This window comes from Pleurodeles waltl, chromosome 4_2 (genome assembly GCF_031143425.1).
Source record: "Pleurodeles waltl isolate 20211129_DDA chromosome 4_2, aPleWal1.hap1.20221129, whole genome shotgun sequence".
Taxonomy (NCBI): Eukaryota; Metazoa; Chordata; class Amphibia; order Caudata; family Salamandridae; genus Pleurodeles; species Pleurodeles waltl.
In genome coordinates, this window is record NC_090443.1 from 198,884,461 (window position 1) to 198,905,275 (window position 20,815).

Genomic DNA, 20,815 nt, shown 5'->3' on the forward strand with positions numbered 1-20,815 from the left:
AGGTTCTATAATTTCTACAGCCTTTTAGGCTGTAACTAGCTTTGAAAACAAGTTGGATTGGTGAATAATAATAACAAAAGTAAAGTATGTATCAGGCAGGAAGGCACGAATAACCAGACACTTTTGAGAGCAAAAGGCTGCTTTATTAGGACTGGTATGCAGACTTTCTAACTTTATTTATTTTCAAACATCTATCAGAAAACCCCAGCCTCAATAATACAAACAAATTCATGACCCCCCCCTTAAGCCTCAACCCAACCAATAAGCAGTCCCCCAACCATCATCCAAAATTAATTCTTCGTCATCACCTTCTCTCATTCACTGTCCTTTCAACTCCACCCAACCATCTCTACCCTGCATTCCCTCTGCCATGCCTACCCTGCAAAGCCCCTAGCTCTTCCGGCCTGTCTTAAGCTTCTCCCTTTCTGCAACCTGTCCTAAGTGACAACTAAAGAAAGTCTTCCTACCTACCCAACAAAACAACCCAAACCTTGACTAATTTAATAATCTAGGGAGGGAGGATGGGGACAGAACCTAATAGCAGCCTACCTCCAGGACCACATGTACTAAAAGGGGCCAAACCCAAGGGACAGCAACATTAAGCTGTCACTTTGTCCCCACCCCAAGCCCAAACTGACCAATGCCATCCCTTGGAGGCCTGGGTCGTACCACCCACCCAAAGAACCCCAGGTGTGGACATCCCTTGGATGCCACCACCGGGGCCCCCATCAGGAGTGAAGATCACTTATGAGGACAAAAGTCTGCTTTATTAGGACAGGTATACAGAATTAAAAACTCTATTTATTTACAGACATTTATCAGAAAACCCCAGCCTCACTAAAACAAACCAATTCATGACCCCCCACCCTTAAGCCTCACCCCCACCAATAAGCAGTCCCCATCCATCATCCAAACATTCTTTCTTAGTCATCACCTGCTCTCCTTCACTGTCCTTTCAAATTGGCCCAACCATCTTTCCCTTGCATTACCTCTGCCATGCCTACCCTGCAAGGTCCCCAACCCTTCTGGCCTGTCTTGAGCTCCTCCCTTTCTGCAACCAGGAAAAACCCTGTCAAACCCTCCAGTTTGCCCACATATTGAATTGAGCAAAAATGCCAGGGCTGTCACTGCAACAGTCGTCAAAACACTTGGCTGCAAAAACCCCTGTGGGGTAAAGGCTGTCACCCAAACAGCTGCTAAATCCACCATTTCCCTGCCAATGCCTTGGTCAAGGTGTCCTTGATCTCCAGTAAGTATAACTTGTTACCTCTAAAGGAGAGATGCACACCATCCTGCCTAAAAAATTCAAAATCATCCTTCGTGATATCCTCATGTTCTTACCAACCTACCCCCCTGGCTTTACAAAAGCGGTGCATATCCCTGTTCATCTTTCTCCTAGCTTTCTCTACTGCAAAATACGTAAGGGCACCTTGCTAGAACCAGCTAGGAACAAAGGCTGCACAAAAAACATGTGTACCAGACCATGTCCTCCCTGTCAATTCCAGATCCTTTTCATCTCTTTCATTATTCCCAAACCTGATTCATTTGCCAAATAATATTCCCCCAGATGGATAATCAAAACTTTAGGGCACATTAGATTTGCAATTCAATTAGACAAGTGAGGAAGAAGCTGACCCCATTTCATACCCCCTCAACATCACCATTCCAGATGAAAACGAAACTAAACGAAAACCTAGGTTTTTCCCCCACAGTCTTTTCTCTGCATGCTTTACTGCGTACTTTATGAAGGAATGCCCCACAATCCAAATGGATAAGGTGGCCAAAGCTGGTGCTGTCACACAACCTAGAATGAGAAGGAAAGCAGCAATTTGTCCGTAGTAATTGGTTCTCTCCCCAAAGTCCACTTCTTGAACTCTTTTGCCCAACCCAGTAATATCCTTCTCCCCAACTCACCTGCTCACTACTCTGTTGCTAAACCCTCATTCTTTATGCCCCCTAGTAACTCAGAGATCCTAAGTGGCTCAAAACACAACAAAAATACAGAGTTGGAATAATGCCATCTCAAACTGTGAGTAGCAACAACGTACTAAACCTTTAACAATAAGCACCAATTTGTCCATAGTAATTGGTTCTCTCACCAAAGTCCGCTTCTTGAACTCTTTTGCCTAACCCGCTAATATCCTTCTCCCCAACTCACCTGCTGAAGGTTCCTACCCCCAAAAGAATTTACAGTAAAAGCCTATATCGGCTAACTTCCTTCAATAGTAGCAGCTAATACCTTCTTGTCAATACTAGTCATAATAAAGTGTATGACATCCTCCTACCTAGCTGCGTTATTATTGTCATCCTGAGGACTGAAATTCTCACCTCCTCTTACAAAAATATCCCAAGCTCTTCTGTATGCATTTCTGGTGCTCACAGCAATGGATTTCTCTACTAATTTCATGATTCTCATTGTGCCAACTCCCAAACCTCCTGCAGTACCTGTGTCTTCTGTAAGTCCGCCCGAGTGTCAGACCATAGAATCTCCACCACTGCGAATGAGACAAAGGCCCTCATTACAACATTGGTGGTAAATCCCGCTTACCGCCGTGCAGAAGACCACCAACAAACTGCTGCGGCGGCGGAATACTGCTACAGCTATTACGACCCACAGCTCGGAATCCGCCAAAATCTAGACACCCACACAAGTCCGCCACACCAAAGGTCAGTGATAAACTGGCAATAACAAAACCTCCACCGTCACGCCAACAGGAATACGCCCACACTATCACGACCCACGAATCCAGGCGGCGGTCTTTCAACCGCGGTATTCCACTGGTGGTACACACAGCCGCGCTCAAAATACACAAACATTTACAAAACACAACCACATTGGACAATTCCAAATACACACACCTGATACACTTACACACACCACTCCCACACACCCAATACAATATAAAACACACACCCACATCACCCACAAACCCTTACGACCAGAATAGCGACAGAAGGCCAGAGAGAGACACTACCATCAGGAAACTAGCATTCACACAACATCCACGCACCTCACACAACACACACAAACACATCCCCTCACACATCACAACACACACCACCTCACACATCACCCACACCACCCCATGGCACCGCAAAGACACCCCAGGTTTTCTGAGGAGGAGCTCAGGGTATGGCGGAGGAAATCATCTGGGTAGAGCCACAGCTATTCGGATCACAGGTGCAGCACACCTCCATAGCTAGGAAGATGGAGCTATGGCGCAGAATCTAGGACAGGATCAACACAGTGGGACAGCATCCAAGAACACGGGATGACATCAGGAAGAAGTGGAACGACCTACGGAGGAAGGTGCGTTCCGTGGTCTCAAGACACCAGATTGCAGTTCAGAGGACTGGAGGCTGACCCCCACCTCCTCCCCCACAACTAACAACATGGGAGGAGCAGGTCTTGGCTATACTGCATCCTGCGGGCCTCGCAGGAGCAGCAGGAGGAATGGACTCTGGTAAGTCAATTCCTAAATACCATATCCCCCACCCTACCTGCATGTTATCACATACCCCCACCCTCACCCTCACCCTCACCCCCATCACTCCAACACCTCACATATGTCCCACTAATGTCCAAGCCCTGCATGCAACAACAAAGCATGGACACCCATCACCAAAGCATGTCCACTACAGATACCCACACCGATCCCAAAACAATAATCACACAAGGTCCTACACAAGAATGTAAGACTGGGGTACAGGGTCACCAACCCATTGCACATGATGGCACACACAGATGCAATAATCATGCCTTTACTCCCCTGCAGGATCCCTACCCAACATCACTGGGCAGGAGGTTCCAGACATGTCCACCACCCCCACAGAAGAGGCCCACAGTGATGACAGCAGCTCTGTCCAACTGGATCTAGATGACCAGCCCGGCCCATCTGGCAACTCGGGACAGTCGGTTCCCCTCACACTGGCACAAGCCACCATGGAGCCTCCCCCCTCAGGAAACACCAGCACAGCACCCACCCAGCGGGCCCATACCTCTGTCCCCAGGACACGTCAAGCAGCAGTGTGTCCATCACTACAGGGATCCCAGGCAAACCCACCACCCCAAGAACAGCAGGGACCTGGGGGCAGTGGCAGTGGGCACACAGTTCAGGGGACAGAGGCACAGGAAACCGGGTAAATGGGAGGTCTGCTGCGCGACAGGGGGAGGACAGGCCCAGGGAACCCACTCTCCATGAGGCCCTCTCCAACATCATGGGAGCATACCATCATTCCCAGGAGACAATGGCAACGGTACTGGCCAAGTTTCGGGAGACCCAGTGGCTGCAGGAGGAACAGTATTTGGGAATCAGGGAGGAACTCAAGTCCATCAACACCACCCTGGTCACCATTGTAGGGGTGCTGAAGGACCTTGTGAACACCAGGAGGGACACTGTGGCACAACAAGGGGCCCCTGACACTAGCCTGGACGATGAACTGCCAACCACCTCCGCCGGCGCTAGTGGACAGGAGGCACTGCCACAGGACCACAACACCAGCACCTCACTCCCTGAAGATAGAGAACCACCCCGCAAACAGTCCCTGAGATCCAGGACAAAGACAGATAGCAATGCCAAGACCCTCGCCAAGAAATGAGACCACCCTGAATGTCATCGTTCTGTCCCACTTTGTCACCCTGTCCATCCTTAAACTGCCCTAGCTCCACTTCCTCTGCCCCTTTAGACAATGCACCTGTGAGACTTATGACTGGACTCTGCCATGGACATTCCTCCACCATCACCCCTGACCATTTTACAACCCCCTCCACTATTTTGCACTTAAATAAACACCCTTGAATCACAAAACAAGCTGGAGTCAGTCTGTGCTTTCACTAATGTGTATTTGCAATAACTCAGGAAAATAGCAAAGTCCTTTGTATTGTCAACATACCTATGTCACACAGCTCTAGCCCATGAGGTAACATAGCAGAGGTCACACAGTGGGACCCATATCTGTGAAATGGAATGGCAAAGTGACAGGTCAGGGTCCATACACTGGGTAAAAGTGACAGACGTATGATAGGTCTAACAATTTTATCAGATGTAGGAGGCAGTGATTTCTTCTAACCTGTGTCTCACTGGAAGTATTGCTGGATTACGTTGTTTCTGTTGTTGATATCCTCTTCTTCTGCCTCCTCTTCTTCTAAGTCCACAGGGTCCACAGCTGCCACAAGACCTCCTTCTGGACCATCCTCCTGCAGAAAAGGCACCTGTCGTCGCAAAGCCAAGTTGTGCAGCATACAGCAGGCCACGATAATCTGCCACACCTTCTTTGGTGAGTAGTACAGAGAACCACCTGTCATATGGAGGCACCGGAACCTCGCCTTCAGGAGGCCGAAGGTCCTTTCTATCACTTTCCTAATTCGCCCATGTGCCTCCTTGTAGAGTTCCTCTGACCTTGTCCTGGGATTTCTCACTGAGGTCAGTAGCCATGACAGGTTGGGGTACCCAGAGTCACCTGCAAATGTTGAGGGACAACTGTTAGACACACACTAACCCTTAGGGATAACCCCAGACCCAGACAACTATTCACACGGTATAGGGTCCTTGTCCTCACCCATTAGCCACACACGGTGCCTCTGGAGTTGCAACATCACATAAGGAATGCTGCTATTCCTCAGAATGTAAGCGTCATGCACTGATCCAGGAAACTTGGCGTTCACATGGGAGATGTACTGGTTGGCCAAACACACCATCTGCACATTCATTGAATGATAGCTCTTCCGGTTTCTGTACACCTGTGCACTCCTGCGGGGGGACGAAGGCCACATGTGTCCCATAAATGGCACCTATGATGTTGGGGATATGTCCCAGGGCATAGAAGTCACCTTTCACTGCAGGCAAATCCTCCACCTGAGGAAACACGATGTAGCTGTGCATGTGTTTCAGCAGGGCAGACAACACTCTGGACAACACATTTGAGAACATAGGCTGGGACATCCCTGATGCTATGGCCACTGTTGTTTGAAAAGACCCACTTGCCAGGAAATGGAGTACTGACAGGACCTGCACTAGAGGGGGGATTCCTGTGGGATGGCGGATAGCTGACATCAGGTCTGGCTCCAACTGGGCACACAGTTCCTGGATTGTGGCACGATCAAGTCTGTAGGTGACTATTACATGTCTCTCTTCCATTGTCAACAGGTCCACCAGCGGTCTGTACACCGGAGGATGCCGCCATCTCCTCACCTGCCCCAGCGGACATGCCCTATGGATGAGAACAGCGAGCACAGAGTCAGCCAACACTGAGGTAGTAAAAAAAAAATTTAATTGCACATATTTGTCAATACACTATGGGGGTGATTCTGATTCTGGCGGGCGGCGGAGGCCGCCCGCCAGAATTCCGCCCCCATTATACCGCTCCGCGGTCAGAAGACCGCGGAGGGTATTATGAGTTTTTCCCTGGGCTGGCGGGCGGTCTCCAAAAGACCGCCCGCCAGCCCAGGGAAAAACTCCCTTCCCACGAGGATGCCGGCTCGTAATCGAGCCGGCGGAGTGGGAAGGTGCGACGGGTGCAGTGGCACCCGTCGCGTATTTCAGTGTCTGCAAGGCAGACACTGAAATACTTTGCGGGGCCCTCTTACGGGGGCCCCTGCCGTGCCCATGCCATTGGCATGGGCACGGCAGGGGCCCCCAGGGGCCCCGCGACCCCCCCTACCGCCATCCTGTTCATGGCGGCTTTCCCGCCATGAACAGGATGGCGGTAGGGGGGGTCAGAATCCTCATGGCTGCGGAGCGCGCTCCGCAGCCATGGAGGATTCAAACGAGCAGCGGAAAGTCAGCGGGAGACCGCTGACTTTCCGCTTCTGACCGCGGCTGAACCGCCGTGGTCAGAATGCTCGTTGGAGCACCGCCAGCCTGTTGGCGGTGCTCCCGTGGTCGGTGGCTCTGGCGGCCACCGGCCGCCAGGGTCAGAATGACCCCCTATGTGCCTGTCTTGTGTGTATGCAAGGCGTAGATATGTATGACACATTTAAAAATAATGCCATGCGGCCCCCTGAAATGGCGGCTGCCTGACCTGTAATGTGGGACAAGGGGATATGAGGTAACTGCGCTGGCGTTGTACACCGTCGCGGTAGGTGGTCGAAGACCGCAGCGCAATCGTGCATCGGTTAACATTGGACCCTATGGGTCCCAGGAGTCAATGGCGATGTACACCGGCGGTGATGGTGTCGCGTGGGCTCTCATTATCCTAAATGAGACTACTGGATTTCTAGGCAGCAGGATCGATAACGGTGTGGGGGACTGAGTCTGACCCACGTGTAAGGAACTCTGTCATCCTAAATCCGGTTTTTGCTCCGGCTAACTAGCAGTGCCTCATTTCTCCCACGGGGAAGAGATGATTGGGCAGCCGAGCACATGACATATTTGGAACTTCTCAGGGAAGTCGTGGTCACTCAGATCCAAACCAACTCTCTCATTTACAGTATGATCTCATATACAAATGACAAAGGCAGTATAAGTTTTATATAATGTTTTAATAAAACGACTGCATTTTAGATAATAAGGCGTGAGCCGCAATAACCAGAACCATACAACACAGTAGGATTGAAATAGTCACCAGGAGAGTAAAACATAAGAAAAAAGCTATCATCATGTCCAATAGTTTCTACTCTCCCTCTGCTTATTCTATTTCGAGCACAGCATGTTAAGCTTCTAACTTGCCTTTCTGAATCACTGGGGAGACATCAGCCCTCATACCTGAGCAAAGGCCTGTGATCTTGGTTCAGCATCTGCAACGAGGCAGTCAGCGTCTAGTTGTGGTTCCCTGGTCGGAATCTCCCTCTTGCGTGTATTGGGACAAGGAAGTGTTTTTATAACTAACATTTCAGCGTGATCACAAAATGTCCCTACGCAGGAATGCCAAATACTAAACTCCTACCACGTCTATCGGCAATGTACCAGACTGTATCCTTGACTGAAGCACAGAGTGAACAAGAATGTGTTATGGAGAACTCCAGTGCTGAAGTAGGTTAAACAGTGTGATATGAATATAAAACAAGACCGTAGAACTGGCTATTTGAAAAATAACAATACGAAGCCTAATAAAAAGCATTTAGAGCAAAGTGCACAGAGGCTCTAAGCTGCAAGCGAATGAGTAAAATACATCCAAGGCACAGTGCACAAAGGCCTAAAGCCTGAAGCTAATGCACAAAGGATACGTAAAACTAACCACACTACAATGGTACGTACCGCCGCAGACGTGACCACCATTTTCTGTCTGATCACTCACTTGATACCTGATCTTCGACTTGAGAGGACCTACACTGCAAGTGCTGCTGTGACCTCAGTCTGGAAGCGACGATGGCTCATGTGTCTGGGGATAGGGCCCCTGCCTTCACATCGGAGGAGCTGGATAAACTAGTGGATGGGGTCCTCCCCCAGTACACGCTACTCTACGGTCCACCAGACAAACAGGTGAGTACACTGTGAGCATGCTGTATGGGCAATGCCTGTTTGGAGGGGTGTGGATGGAAGAGACGGGGGGGGAGGATGAGGCCTGCATGATCGGTCGGTGTGTGTATGTGCATCAGGGCAAGGGTGGGAACGAGGGACAATGACTGTGACGGTCCGGACGGTTAAAGATTTTCCTTTTCCCCTGTACTATTCCTGTAGGTCAGCACCCACCAGAAGAAGGATATTTGGCGTGCCATCGCCAAGGACGTCCGGACCCTGGGGGTCCGCCATAGACGGAGCACCCACTGCCGTAAAAGATGGGAGGACATTCGCCGCTGGAGCAAGAAGACGGCGGAAGCCCAGCTGGGGATGGCCTCCCAACGTGGGAGGGGTGCCAGTCGCACTATGACACCCTGATGTTCCAGATCCTGGCGGTGGCGATTCTGGATTTGGATGGGCGCTTGAGGGCATCACAGCAACCTCAAGGGGGTGAGTACCGTCACATCCATCTGACTCTGCGCGAATTGGAGGTGTCTGGGGGGGGGAGGTGTGCAGTGGGCTCCCCTAGGCTAGTGCGAGCTTTGTAGGCAAGGACCCTTAGTGAGGCAGGCTAAGTGGCACCCCAAGCCCACCAGTGGTAAGAGCCAACTACACTGTGTGCAGCAATTGGGCATAGGCCTTGTACCCCATGTCCCTGTGATGAATTATGGAACTCTAAGTGCATGGCGTAGTGCAGAGGGCTGCTGTGTCTCTAGTGTCCGCCAACGGTAGCGGTATTGCATGCACTGAACATGTGTTTCTTCTTTCTTCCCCCCCTTTTTGTGGTCTCCCTGTTCTTGTGTGGATTAGCATCATCAGGCGGAGGAGCAGTGCCACCGGAGCAGGAGGGAGCTGCATCCCACATGGCCCTGGAGGGCGAGACAACAGAGTCTGAAGTCACCAGTCTGACGAAGGGCGAGGGGAGCTCCACGCCGGGGACAGGAGCAGAGACCAGCGACACGACTCATCCTCTGATGGGAGCTCCCTTGCGGTGGCGGGCCCCTCTGTGCCCACCACATCTACAGGTACAGCCGCCACCCCCCCCTACCAGCACCGCCCTCCCAGCAGCCCCTCAGCGTGTGTCCCGTGGCCGCTCACCCAGGAGGGTGGACATCTCCTTCGCTCCAGGCACCTCAGGCCCTGCCCAGTCAGCCCTGCTGCCCTCAGTGAGGAGGACCTTGACCTCCCGAGATCCCTCACTGTTGGGCAGTCTACAATTCTGAATGCCATCCAGGGTGTAGAGAGGCAGTTGCAACAGACAAAAGCATACCTGGAGGCCATTCTTTCTGGTTAGGCAGCCCAACAGCGAGCATTTCAGGCTCTGGCAGCCATTGTCCCTGTGTCCAGCCTCCCCCCTCCCACTTCCTCCACCCAGAACCAATCCCCTGTACCTCAGCCTATCCCAAGCACACCATCAGACCAGCATGTACACATCTCAACACACAAGGGTGGCCCTGGCAAACATAAGCACCACACATCCCACAGGCACTCACACAAGCATCATACCAATGCAGACATACCAACATCCACTGCCTCCACTGTGTCCCCCACCTCCAGGTCTCCCTCCTCTATCCCTGTCACGTCACCACTCACACCTGCATGCACCACATCTTCAGCCGCTACCTCCATCACCAGCACGCCCATCACCACACACCGCTCACGTGCTCTCACCACCCCCACCTACCATTCACACATCACCTGTGTCCTCTCCCAGTGTGTCTGTGAGCCCTCCTCCCAAAGTACACAAACGCAGGCACACACCCTCCCAACAGCCATCCATCCCACGGCAGCCTCCAGCCCATGCACCTTCACCCAAAGTCAGCAAACGAACACCTCCTACAACCACTACCTCTTCCTCCACTCCCAAACCCCCTCCATCTACCCGTCCCAGTGTGTCTAAAAAACTTTTCCTGTCAAACCTTGAGCTCTTCCCTTCACCTCCCCCACCCCGTCCGTCCCCTAGGGCCCGCCTTTCCATGTCCCAAACCAGCACCTCAGCCACCACATCACCGGGCACAGTGGTGCCAGCAATAGCCGGATTTTGGAGTGCGCCAAGCAACAGGTCTGCCAGTGTCCCAAGAAGAGAGGCCAAGGACATTCCCCCACCTCTGCCCACATCCCGGAGGGAGAAGGCCAAAACACCTGCCACCAAGGGCTCAGGCAAGACAATTGTTGGAAGTGGCAAGAGAGCTGCGCCACCATCCAAGGTGGGGAAGGGCCTAAAAATGAAAGGCAAGTCAACGTCGCCGCCAACCTGCACGGCGAACAAGACTGCCACCGGCATGGCCCCATGCACGCCACCACGGACACCGCCGCCACACCCCAGATACTGAGCCCTTCACCAGAACCGCAAACACTGTGCCCTTAAACAGCACAGCAGCCAGTGAGCCAGCAACCAGCACCGCCGCTACTGACACCGCCGCCAGCACTGGATAGTAAGCCTCCCACCAGCACCGCCACTACTGACACCGCCGCCAGCACGGCAGTCAGTGAGCCAGACACCAGCACGGCAGTCAGTGAGCCAGCCACCAGCACGGCAGTAATTGAGCCAGCACAGCAGTCAGCGAGCCAGCCACCAGCACCGTCGCAACAATGACCGCCACTAGCACCGTCGCAACAATGACCACCGCAAGCACCGCCGCAACAATGACCGCCGCATGCACCGCTGCTACTGACTCCGACCCAGCACCACCAACGGCCCGCAACATCCTAAGCCAGTAGCACCACCGCAGACATGGCTGCCATCCCCAGTGGTCCTTCGTACAAGGCTGGTGGTCAGTTCCAGGGGCCTGGGCAGCTTGCATGTTGCATCACCGTCAGTGGAGATTCACATCCACTACCTCAGTCCTTGGCAGGATGAAGCACTCTGGGCACAAAGCCCCCTCCAGAACCAGTGGAGTATCACATCCACTACCTCAGTCCTTGGCAGGATGAAGCACTCTGGGCACAAAGCCCCCTCCAGAACCAGTGGAGTATCACATCCACTACCTCAGTCCTTGGCAGGATGAAGCACTCTGGGCACATAGCCCCCTCCAGAAACAGTGGAGAGATACATCCAGTACCTCAGTCCTTGGCAGGATGAAGCACTCTGGACACAAAGCCCCTTCCAGAACCAGTGGAGAAAGACATCCACTACCTCAGTCCTTGGCAGGATGAAGCACTCTGGGCACAAAGCCCCCTCCAGAACCAGTGGTGAGATACATCCACTACCTTAGTCCTTGGCAGGATGAAGCACTCTGGGCACCAGGCCCCCTCCAGAACCAGTGGAGAAAGACATCCACTACCTCAGTCCTTGGCAGGATGAAGCACTCTGGGCACATAGCCCCCTCCAGAACCAGTGGAGAGATACATCCACTACCTCAGTCCTTGGGGCAGGATGAAGCACTCTGGGCACAAAGCCCTCTCCAGAACCAGTGGAGTATCACATCCACTACCTCAGTCCTTGGCAGGATGAAGCACTCTGGGCACAAAGCCCCCTCCAGAGCCAGTGGAGAGATACATCCACTACCTCAGTCCTTGGCAGGATGAAGCACTATGGCCACAAAGCCCCCTCCAGAACCAGTGGAGAATGTTATCCACTTGAGAGACTGTGGCTTTGCACTCCCCAGGATAAAGCAATGGGCAAACCACCCACTGGAGAGACTTGAGAGGCTGTGGCTTTGCACTCCCCAGGATAAAGCAGTGGGCAAACCACCCACTAGAGAGACTTGAGAGACTGTGGCTTGCACTCCCCCGGATAAAGCAGTGGGCAAACCACCCACTGGAGAGACTTGAGAGACTGTGGCTTTGAACTCCCTAGGATAAAGCAGTGGGCAAACCACCCACTGGAGAGACTTGAGAGACTGTGGCTTTACACTCCCCAGGATACATCAGTGGGCATGGAGCCCCCTAGTGGAGCTGGCGTTGTGCACTCATCCAGCTGAGGTGCCCCCTTCCCTTCCCCCTGAGGTGCCTGTTTTATTTCGATCTGATGCCCCTGCAGTGTTCTCTCCGTTTCGATCGGGTATCGAGTGTCGGCCTCACCCATGCATTTTGGGCCTAGTGGTCCACGGACTATATAGGTGCAGTACCTGGACTTGAATTCTTGGTGTACATAATTGTTTATAGTGTATATAAATTGTTGACTAATGGATAAATCTTGATTACAATGGTTACAATAATTTCCTTTTGTCCTTGCGTTCTTCCAGGAGGGGTTGGGGGTGTAAAGGTCATGTTGCAGCATGTACTGGTGTGTATGTTGTTGTGGGTGGGGGTGTTGCTTGTTGCGTGTGTGTGTCACTCTCTTTTCCCTCCCCCTCCCCTGTGTTGTAGGTGCAGTACTCACTGTGGTCGTCGCCGCCGTTGTTTGTGCTCCTGGTAGAGGAGCAGGAAGACTATCGCAGGGAGGATTTGGAGTTCAGGCTCCATGGTGTCCTGGCTCCTCGTGGATTGTGTAGAGGTGAGTGTTTCCCCTTCCAAGTCCTGTTTCCGCCGTGTTTTTGTTTGCATTGAATCCTCCCCAGAAAAGGTGGCGGATTGGCCTGTCATAATAGTGTGGGCGGTACATTGTCTTCCGCCTGTCTGTTGGCGGTGACCGCCATGCTGTTTGTTTGTACCGCCGTGGCGGTCGGAGTATTAATGTGGCTATCTATGTTGGCAGTTTCCGCCATGGTCATAATTCCATTTTTTTTACCGCCGCCTGTTGGCAGTTTTACCGCCGCTTTACCACCAACCGCCAGGGTTGTAATGAGGGCCAAAGTGTCTGCAATGTTATTGTCCGCACCTGGCACTTCTGGCTCAAAAGACAATGTTATGCATCAAGCAGCCCAACATGAATCTCTGCAAAAGCCTCAAGAGCAGTTGGTCCCTCACCTTCTGGTCATTTAGTAGATCCACAACTGTCCTGTTATCTACACTGAAAGCCACATTCTTTGCTGCACACTGCAAACGCCAGCAGCAAAGGGGAAAAGCTCAAAGAATGCTATGATGCTCCCCTCCTCTCTCCATTGTGTTGGCCACTTCTCAACACACCATTTACCGTCTGAAACACTGAAACCGTCTGAACCGGTTGCCTCTACATAGTTCTGCACCATCTAATGAAAATCCACATCTTGGGACCACATCATTGAAACCTTTAAAAAGGATCATCCATACCTCCAAATCCACCCTCAAATCTGCCAAGATCTTTACTTTGTGATGTGGCAGGGCCACTCCCACCAGTGCAAGGCCCAGTGTGCAACAAAAAGCTCTCCCAGCTTGGACCACCCTACAGGCAAAATTGAGGTAGCCCAGCAACTTCTGCAATTGCCACAACTGCATTGTACTGGCTACCATAGCCTGCTCTAACAACAATGCCAATTCTTGCACCTTCAAAGGCAGTCCTTGCCTCCATCCTGACTGGTTCAACTCTATGCCCAGAAAGACCATCTTAGTACTGGGCCCTTCCATTTTATCAGGTGCCAAAGGGACTTCCATCTTGTCTGCCAGCTTCTGAAAGGTGTGTAATGCTTCTTTGCACTTATCCTTACCTCCAGTATAAATGAAGAGAAAATCATACAAGTAATGGGTAACTGATTTATGTCCAGTATGAAATGTAAAACACCAGTGCAAAAAGGAACAGAATGTCTCACACAACCTGCAAGATATGGCACAGCCCATGGGAAGCATCTTATCAACATATAACATCTGCTGAAATTGGATACCCAATAGAGAAAAAAACGCTGTGATGAACAGCAAGAAGTCTAAAAGTCGACTTTATATCACATTTTGTCAACTCAGCACCAACCCCTACTTGCCTAATCAAGGCTATCACCACATCTAAGGAGGCAAATTGGACTGACGTGTACTCCCGAGCAATTAAATAATTGACAGATGACCCCTCCGGCCAAGACAGATGATGAATTAATCTGAATTTCTCCGTATTCTCTTTGGGCCCATCCCCAGGGAAGATATCATCAGATCTGGCAAAGGTCAATAGCCTAACAAACCAGCCATCCTTCGCTCCCTGGCCTTCTTGTTTAGCTTGTTATTGACCGTTGATAGATGTTGCTTAGCTGATTCAAGATTATCCACAAACCTTCTAACTCTGGGACCGTGATAAAAACCTGTCTCAAATCCCCACTCCAATGTCAATGCTTCTTCTCTTTTGGGATACAATGCCAGCTACTCCTCCAATATCTCCAGCTGAACTTGAGTAAAAGACCTTGTTGCCAGACATTAATATCCCTCAACCTCTACCCTGTCCTGTGTCACCAAATTGTACCTGCTCCTGAAACACTTCAACTCTGCATTCCTCCTTTCACACTTTGCACACTCATGCTTGTACTCACAAAGAATCCTGGGACAGAAACCTCTGTTAGAGCTCCAGCTTTCCCCCAGGTTGGCATTTTGTCCCCTGCCCCAACTACCCCCCCTGGACAGCTAGCTGTATGCATAGTAGGGGTGGCCTCTGGGGATACATCCATTGCACCCACAATTCATTACCTATTCCCCGAAGGCTTATTCTGCTTTATACTATTCTTGCCCTGAACTCCTCGTCATAATGCAGCCATGCAAAACCCCTAAACTCCATGAGGGCTTTTCGAAAAGTATCCATGTATTTGAAAATGGACACTGACCTTTCAGGAAATTACACACAGTAGATGCTCACATAAATGAAAAAGGTGGAGGTCCACGTGTCAATTGTTGTTGTAACCCTAGTTCGGTTGGCCAACTCGCAAGCCTCTTCCCTAGATTACTCCTTGGACTGCAATTCCCTGTGCAGTACCTTATGGACACCCACAAGCTCACCATTCTAAAACCTTTTGGATAGCTGTGCCCCCAACTGCGTGAAAACCCTCATGTATGGCAACTGATTAAACCCTTCTGCAGTATTTTTCCCTCTTATCCTCTCTGTTTCGCCATCATCCTTCTTAGCGTAATCCCTGTCTCTCTTTTTTGTCATTAGCCTTCTTAGTGTCCCCCAAAATCTCTTTTTGTCTGCTTTTACTTGTAGTGCCATCCTTCTTATCATTGGTATTGACCATTGTAATGTCTGAATTACTTATTACCACTTCACTGGCCAAACACTTTGTCCACCATCGAAGTCCCCACACTTACATCCACTTTTCTTTTCCCCAATCCCAGCTGCTTCACTACCATCTCTCACCTGCATTCGCCTCTACCTCATGCTTGAAATCCTGTTCTCTCTCTAAACTGCATCGTTGCTGTCCTCGACCCCTTCTATAAGACATAACTGGGCTGAGATACATTGGTGACCCCCTTCTATGTGTCAAAGCCCAGCTCACCTGAGCCCTTGTTCAGTTCTGATGGAGGTTGAAGACAATCCAACCCCACCCTGAAACTGCTTGTTCCAGCACACTAGTTTTTAAAACAGTGCACTAAGAACAGAAGCTCAAGGGAAGGGGGGAAGTGGATAAAATAAAATAAAGAGACAACACCGTTCTTGCGTTTCCACTGTTGAAGTGCTGCACAAATCTGCGGCCCTCTCTGACTTCTGTAGAAACTAGTGCCTAATGAAACATAAACAAAGAACAGATAAGTACAACCTATTCCTAACTGGGTTCCTGACTATCCCTTTATTTATTAAAAATTTTCTTCTAAAAGTACCTCTTGGATCCTGGTCTCTAGTTTCTAGGTTTGGAATGTGTTACTGCTCTGGGATGTGCTTTCTATTACTCTAAAGCTTCTAAAACATTAAACAAATACCGTTATCAGAATTACCAATATCAAACATTCATCTTAATATAACTAAAGCCTAAATTCCCAATAGCAGACTCACTTTTCCCATATTTCCAGAATCTTTTATAAAACAAATACTGTACTTTTACGTCAAAATACAGCATGTAATTTGTGCAAGTCCTTGATTTACTGTTTGCCTCACAAAGTTCCGCAAAGTATTCTTGTAACAAAGAGTTTGAATCACAATGTTCGTGGAAGGTATCTTGTTTCAAATTGTCTATACACAAATCCAGAAATTGTTGTCAAAGTTCTTTCAGGTAATAAAAGTTTTGCACTTACTTGTTGCTGGCAAGAGATACTGATCAGTCTAACCTTGTCTTTTTTCTCTTTTGCAGGTTGCTTGGAGGAGAGAGGCTGAGGCAAGGAGGAACCGGAAACCGGAAGAAGGAAGAGCCAGCAGCTGCGCCCATTGAAGCCAATGAAAGTCTGTAAAGAGCAGGAGTGCCAGCGCCGAGGGATCTGTCCTCAGGTAAGCGGGAGGTAGACGAGCACAAGCACTGGGTGAGGCTCGGGGGCTGCCTTTTATAGACAGGGCTGGGTGTGGTCCTCACATGCTGCACATGTTCTTGAAAGGTGTGCAGAGCTGGGTGTGGTTTGAAGAGCTGGGTGTGGTCCTCACATGCTGCACATGTTCTTGAAAGGTGTGCAGAGTTTCAGTTATTATGCAAATGAGTTAAATTAACACATGGCCTAGAGCGGAGTGTTTTAAAGAAGCCTTGGTAAAAGCAAGGCCCAATGTGTAAACAAAACAGCACATTAAACAACATACACAGAAGCCTAGGGGGGGGGGAAGGTGAGATAACAAGAAAGGCTTTCAATAGTAAGTTTAAAAGGGAGCTAGTACAGAACCCACTAGTGCAGTGAGAGGGGACATGCTCTTTGCTGTGCACAAACCCTAACACTATGCCCCTATTGTTCTTCCCATGTCTCCCTCTAGCGATGAATTTCCTTTACTTCCAATTCCTTCTCCTCCTCATTGTAATCCACCTCACAATCCATCTCTTTCTCCTCCTCATATCCACTTACACCCAGTCTCTCACTATCCCCCACACCTCCATCAGAATGTCTCCAATCAATTTCTGTGGTTCCTCCTGGAGTATTCCTTCCTTCGCAGAAATCAATGCTCGACAATGTCAATGTATTTTTGGACCCAGCATATGGGTGTGGCGAACAAGATAACAAATTTCAATACAAACCAGTTCAATTACACAGTATGACCAATGTGGCAACAAAAGGAAAACTTCAGTTGGAAATAAAGTTAAGGGCTATAATTACAAACTGACCCCCATATTTATACTTGCTTTGCGCCAAATTTGGGTCATTTTTTTACGCAAATTCGGTGCAATGCTAACTCCAAATTTATACTTTGGCGCTAGACCCGTCTAGCGCCAAAGTTTTTGCTTGTGGGAAACTACCTTGCGTCAATGATATGCAAGGGAGGTGTTCCCGTGCAAAAAGTGACGATATGGACGTAGCGCCATATTTATCACCCCATGTGAAAATGACACACAGGGGGAAGAGGGCCTTAACCGGTTCTGTGCCTTGGACGAGGTGACCTCGTCCAAGGCTCCAGTTCCCGTGTGCCTTGGACGAGGTCACCTCGTCCAAGTCACAGGAACTGGGGGGAGCGCTAGCGCTCCCCCCATGTGCTCCCCACCCACCCCCCCAAGGCAGGGATGGAAGGGGAAGCCCTTCCACCCCCGACCCCTCCCCACCCCCCTTGTGACGTCAGCGTGCTGATTTGTCACAGGGCCTCCCCCATCGCGCTGGAAGCTGTGATCGAAGCATTTTTTCTTTCGATCACGTGGGGGAGGCAAGGAGAGGCTTCAAAGGGAAGGAAATGTATTTCCTTCCCTTTGAAGTCTCTCCAAGCGTTTCAAAAGCCAGATTGCTTGCAATCCGGCTTTTGAAACGCCCACTAGACACCAGGGATGTTTTTTTTATTTTTTAAATAGACATAACAGAGCGACCCCTTGGGCAAGGGTCGCTCCCAATGGGGGGCATTTTTTAGGAAGGCCTTTTCTGCCCTCCCTGGGGGCAGAAACCTCTAGGGCACCAGGGATCAGTTTTTTTTTTTCTATTTGTTTTGTTTTTTCTTTTTTTTAGGTGGGGAGCGACCCCTTAGGCAAGGGTCGCTCCCCTAGGGGGCTAATTTTATTTAGGCCATTTCTGCGCCCCTTGGGGGCAGATTGGCCTATTTTGATGAGGCCAGTCTGCCCCCAAGGGGGGCAGAAACCACTAGACACCAGGGAGTTTTTTTTGTTTTCGTGAATTTCACGCAAGGGGAGCGACCCCTTAGGCAGGGGTCGCTCCCCGGGGGGGGGGGAAATTATTTTAGGCAATTTCTGCCCCCCTGGGGGGTAGATTAGCCTATTTTGATTAGGCCGATCTGCCCCCAAGGGGGGCAGAAACCACTAGGCACCAGGAATTTTTTGTTTTACAGATGGGGAGCGACCCCTTGGACAAGGGTCGCTCCCCTGGAGCGGAAAATTGTATTTAGGCCATTTCTGCCCTCTTTGGGGGCAGATCGGCCGTTTTTTGCTACGCCAATCTGCCCCCAAGGGGGGCAGAAACCACTAGGCACCGGGGATTTTTTTTTTGGCGCATATGTCACGCAGGGGGAGCGACCCCGTAGGCAAGGGTCGCTCCCAGGGGGGTGGGGGGGCAAAGTTATTTTAGTCCATTTCTGCCCCCACTGGGGGCAGATCAGCCTATTATTAGGCCGATCTGTCCCCAGGGGGGGCAGAAACCTCTAGGCGCCAGGGCAAATTTTTTTTTTTTGTTTTTTTTTTGTTTGTTTGTTTTTTTAGAGATGGGGAGCGACCCATTAGGCAAGGGTCGCTCCCCTGGGGGGCAAATTGTATTTAGACCATTTCTGCCCACCTTGGGGGCAGATTGGCCGATTGTAGGTCAATCTGCCCCCAAGGGGGCAGAAACCACTAGGCACCGGGGATTTTTTTTTTGGCGCCAATGTCACGCAGGGGGAGCGACCCCGTAGGCAAGGGTCGCTCCTGGGGTGGGGGGGTGTACGGGGGTGCGGGGCAAATTTATTTTAGGCCATTTCTGCCCCCCCTGGGGCAGATCGGCCTATTGTTATTAGGCCGATCTGCCCCCATGGGGGGCAGAAACCTCTAGGTGCCAGGGCAACATTTTTTTTTGTGTTTTTTTTTTTGTTTCTTTGTTTTTTTAGAGATGGGGAGCGACCCATTAGGCAAGGGTCGCTCCCCTGGGGGGCAAATTGTATTCAGACCATTTCTGCCCCCCTTGGGGGCAGATTGGCCGATTTTAGGTCAGTCTGCCCCCAAGGTGGCAGAAACCACTAGGCACCGGGGATTTTTTTTTTTTTGCGCCAATGTCACGCAGGGGAGCGACCCCGTAGGCAAGGGTCGCTCCCAGGGGGGGGATGTTGGGGGGGCGGGGGAGCAAATTTATTTTAGGCCATTTCTGCCCCCCCTGGGGCCGGCTGAGCTAGAGGCCAAAATCCACAGGTAGGCACTTTGCAAAAAACACCTCTGTTTTCTGTGAAAAATTGTGATGTGTCCACGTTGTGTTTTGGGGCATTTCCTTTAGTGGGCGCTAGGCCTACCCACACAAGTGAGGTACCATTTTTATCGAGAGACTTGGGGGAACACTGGGTGGAAGGAAATTTGTGGCTCCTCTCAGATTCCAGAACTTTCTGTCACCGAAAGGAGAGGAAAAAGTGTTTTTTTGGCCAAATTTTGATGTTTGCAAAGGATTCTGGGTAACAGAACCTGGTCAGAGCCCCACAAGTCACCCCAGCTTGGATTCCCCTGAGTTTCTAGTTTTCAAAAATGCGGTGGTTTGCTAGGTTTCCCCAGGTGCCGGCTGAGCTAGAGGCCAAAATCCACAGGTAGGCACTGTTTTCTATGAAAAAATGTGATGTGTCCACGTTGTGTTTTGGGCCATTTCCTTTCGTGGGCACTAGGCCTACCCACACAAGTGACGTACCATTTTTATCGGGAGACTTGGGGGAACGCTGGGTGGAAGGAAATTTGTGGCTCCTCTCAGATTCCACAACTTTCTGTCACCAAAATGTGAGGAAAATGTGTTTTTTTAGCAAAATTCTGAGGTTTGCAAAGGATTCTGGGTAACAGAACCTGGTCAGAGCCCCACAAGTCACCTCATCTTGGATTCCCCTAGGTCTCTAGTTTCAAAAAATGCACAGGTTTGATAGGTTTCCCTAGGTGCTGGCTAAGCTAGAGGCCAAAATCTACAGGTAGGCACTTTGCAAAAAACTCTCTGTTTTCTTTAAAAAAATGTGATGTGTCCACGTTGCGTTTTGGGGCGTTTCCTGTTGCGAGCGCTAGGCCTACCCACACTAGTGAGGTATCATTTTTATTGGAAGACTTGGGGGAACGCTGGGTGGAAGGAACTTTGTGGCTCCTCTCTGATTCCAGAACTTTCTGTGACCAAAATGTGAGGAAAATGTGTTTTTTTAGCCAAATTTTGAGGTTTGCAAAGGATTCTGGGTAACAGAACCTGGTCAGAGCCCCCCAAGTCACCCCATCTTGGATTCCCTTAGGTCTCTAGTTTTCAAACATGCACAGGTTTGGTAGGTTTTTCCTAGGTGCCGGCTGAGCTAGAGGCCAAAATCTACAGGTAGGCACTTTGCAAAAAACACCTCTGTTTTCTTTAAA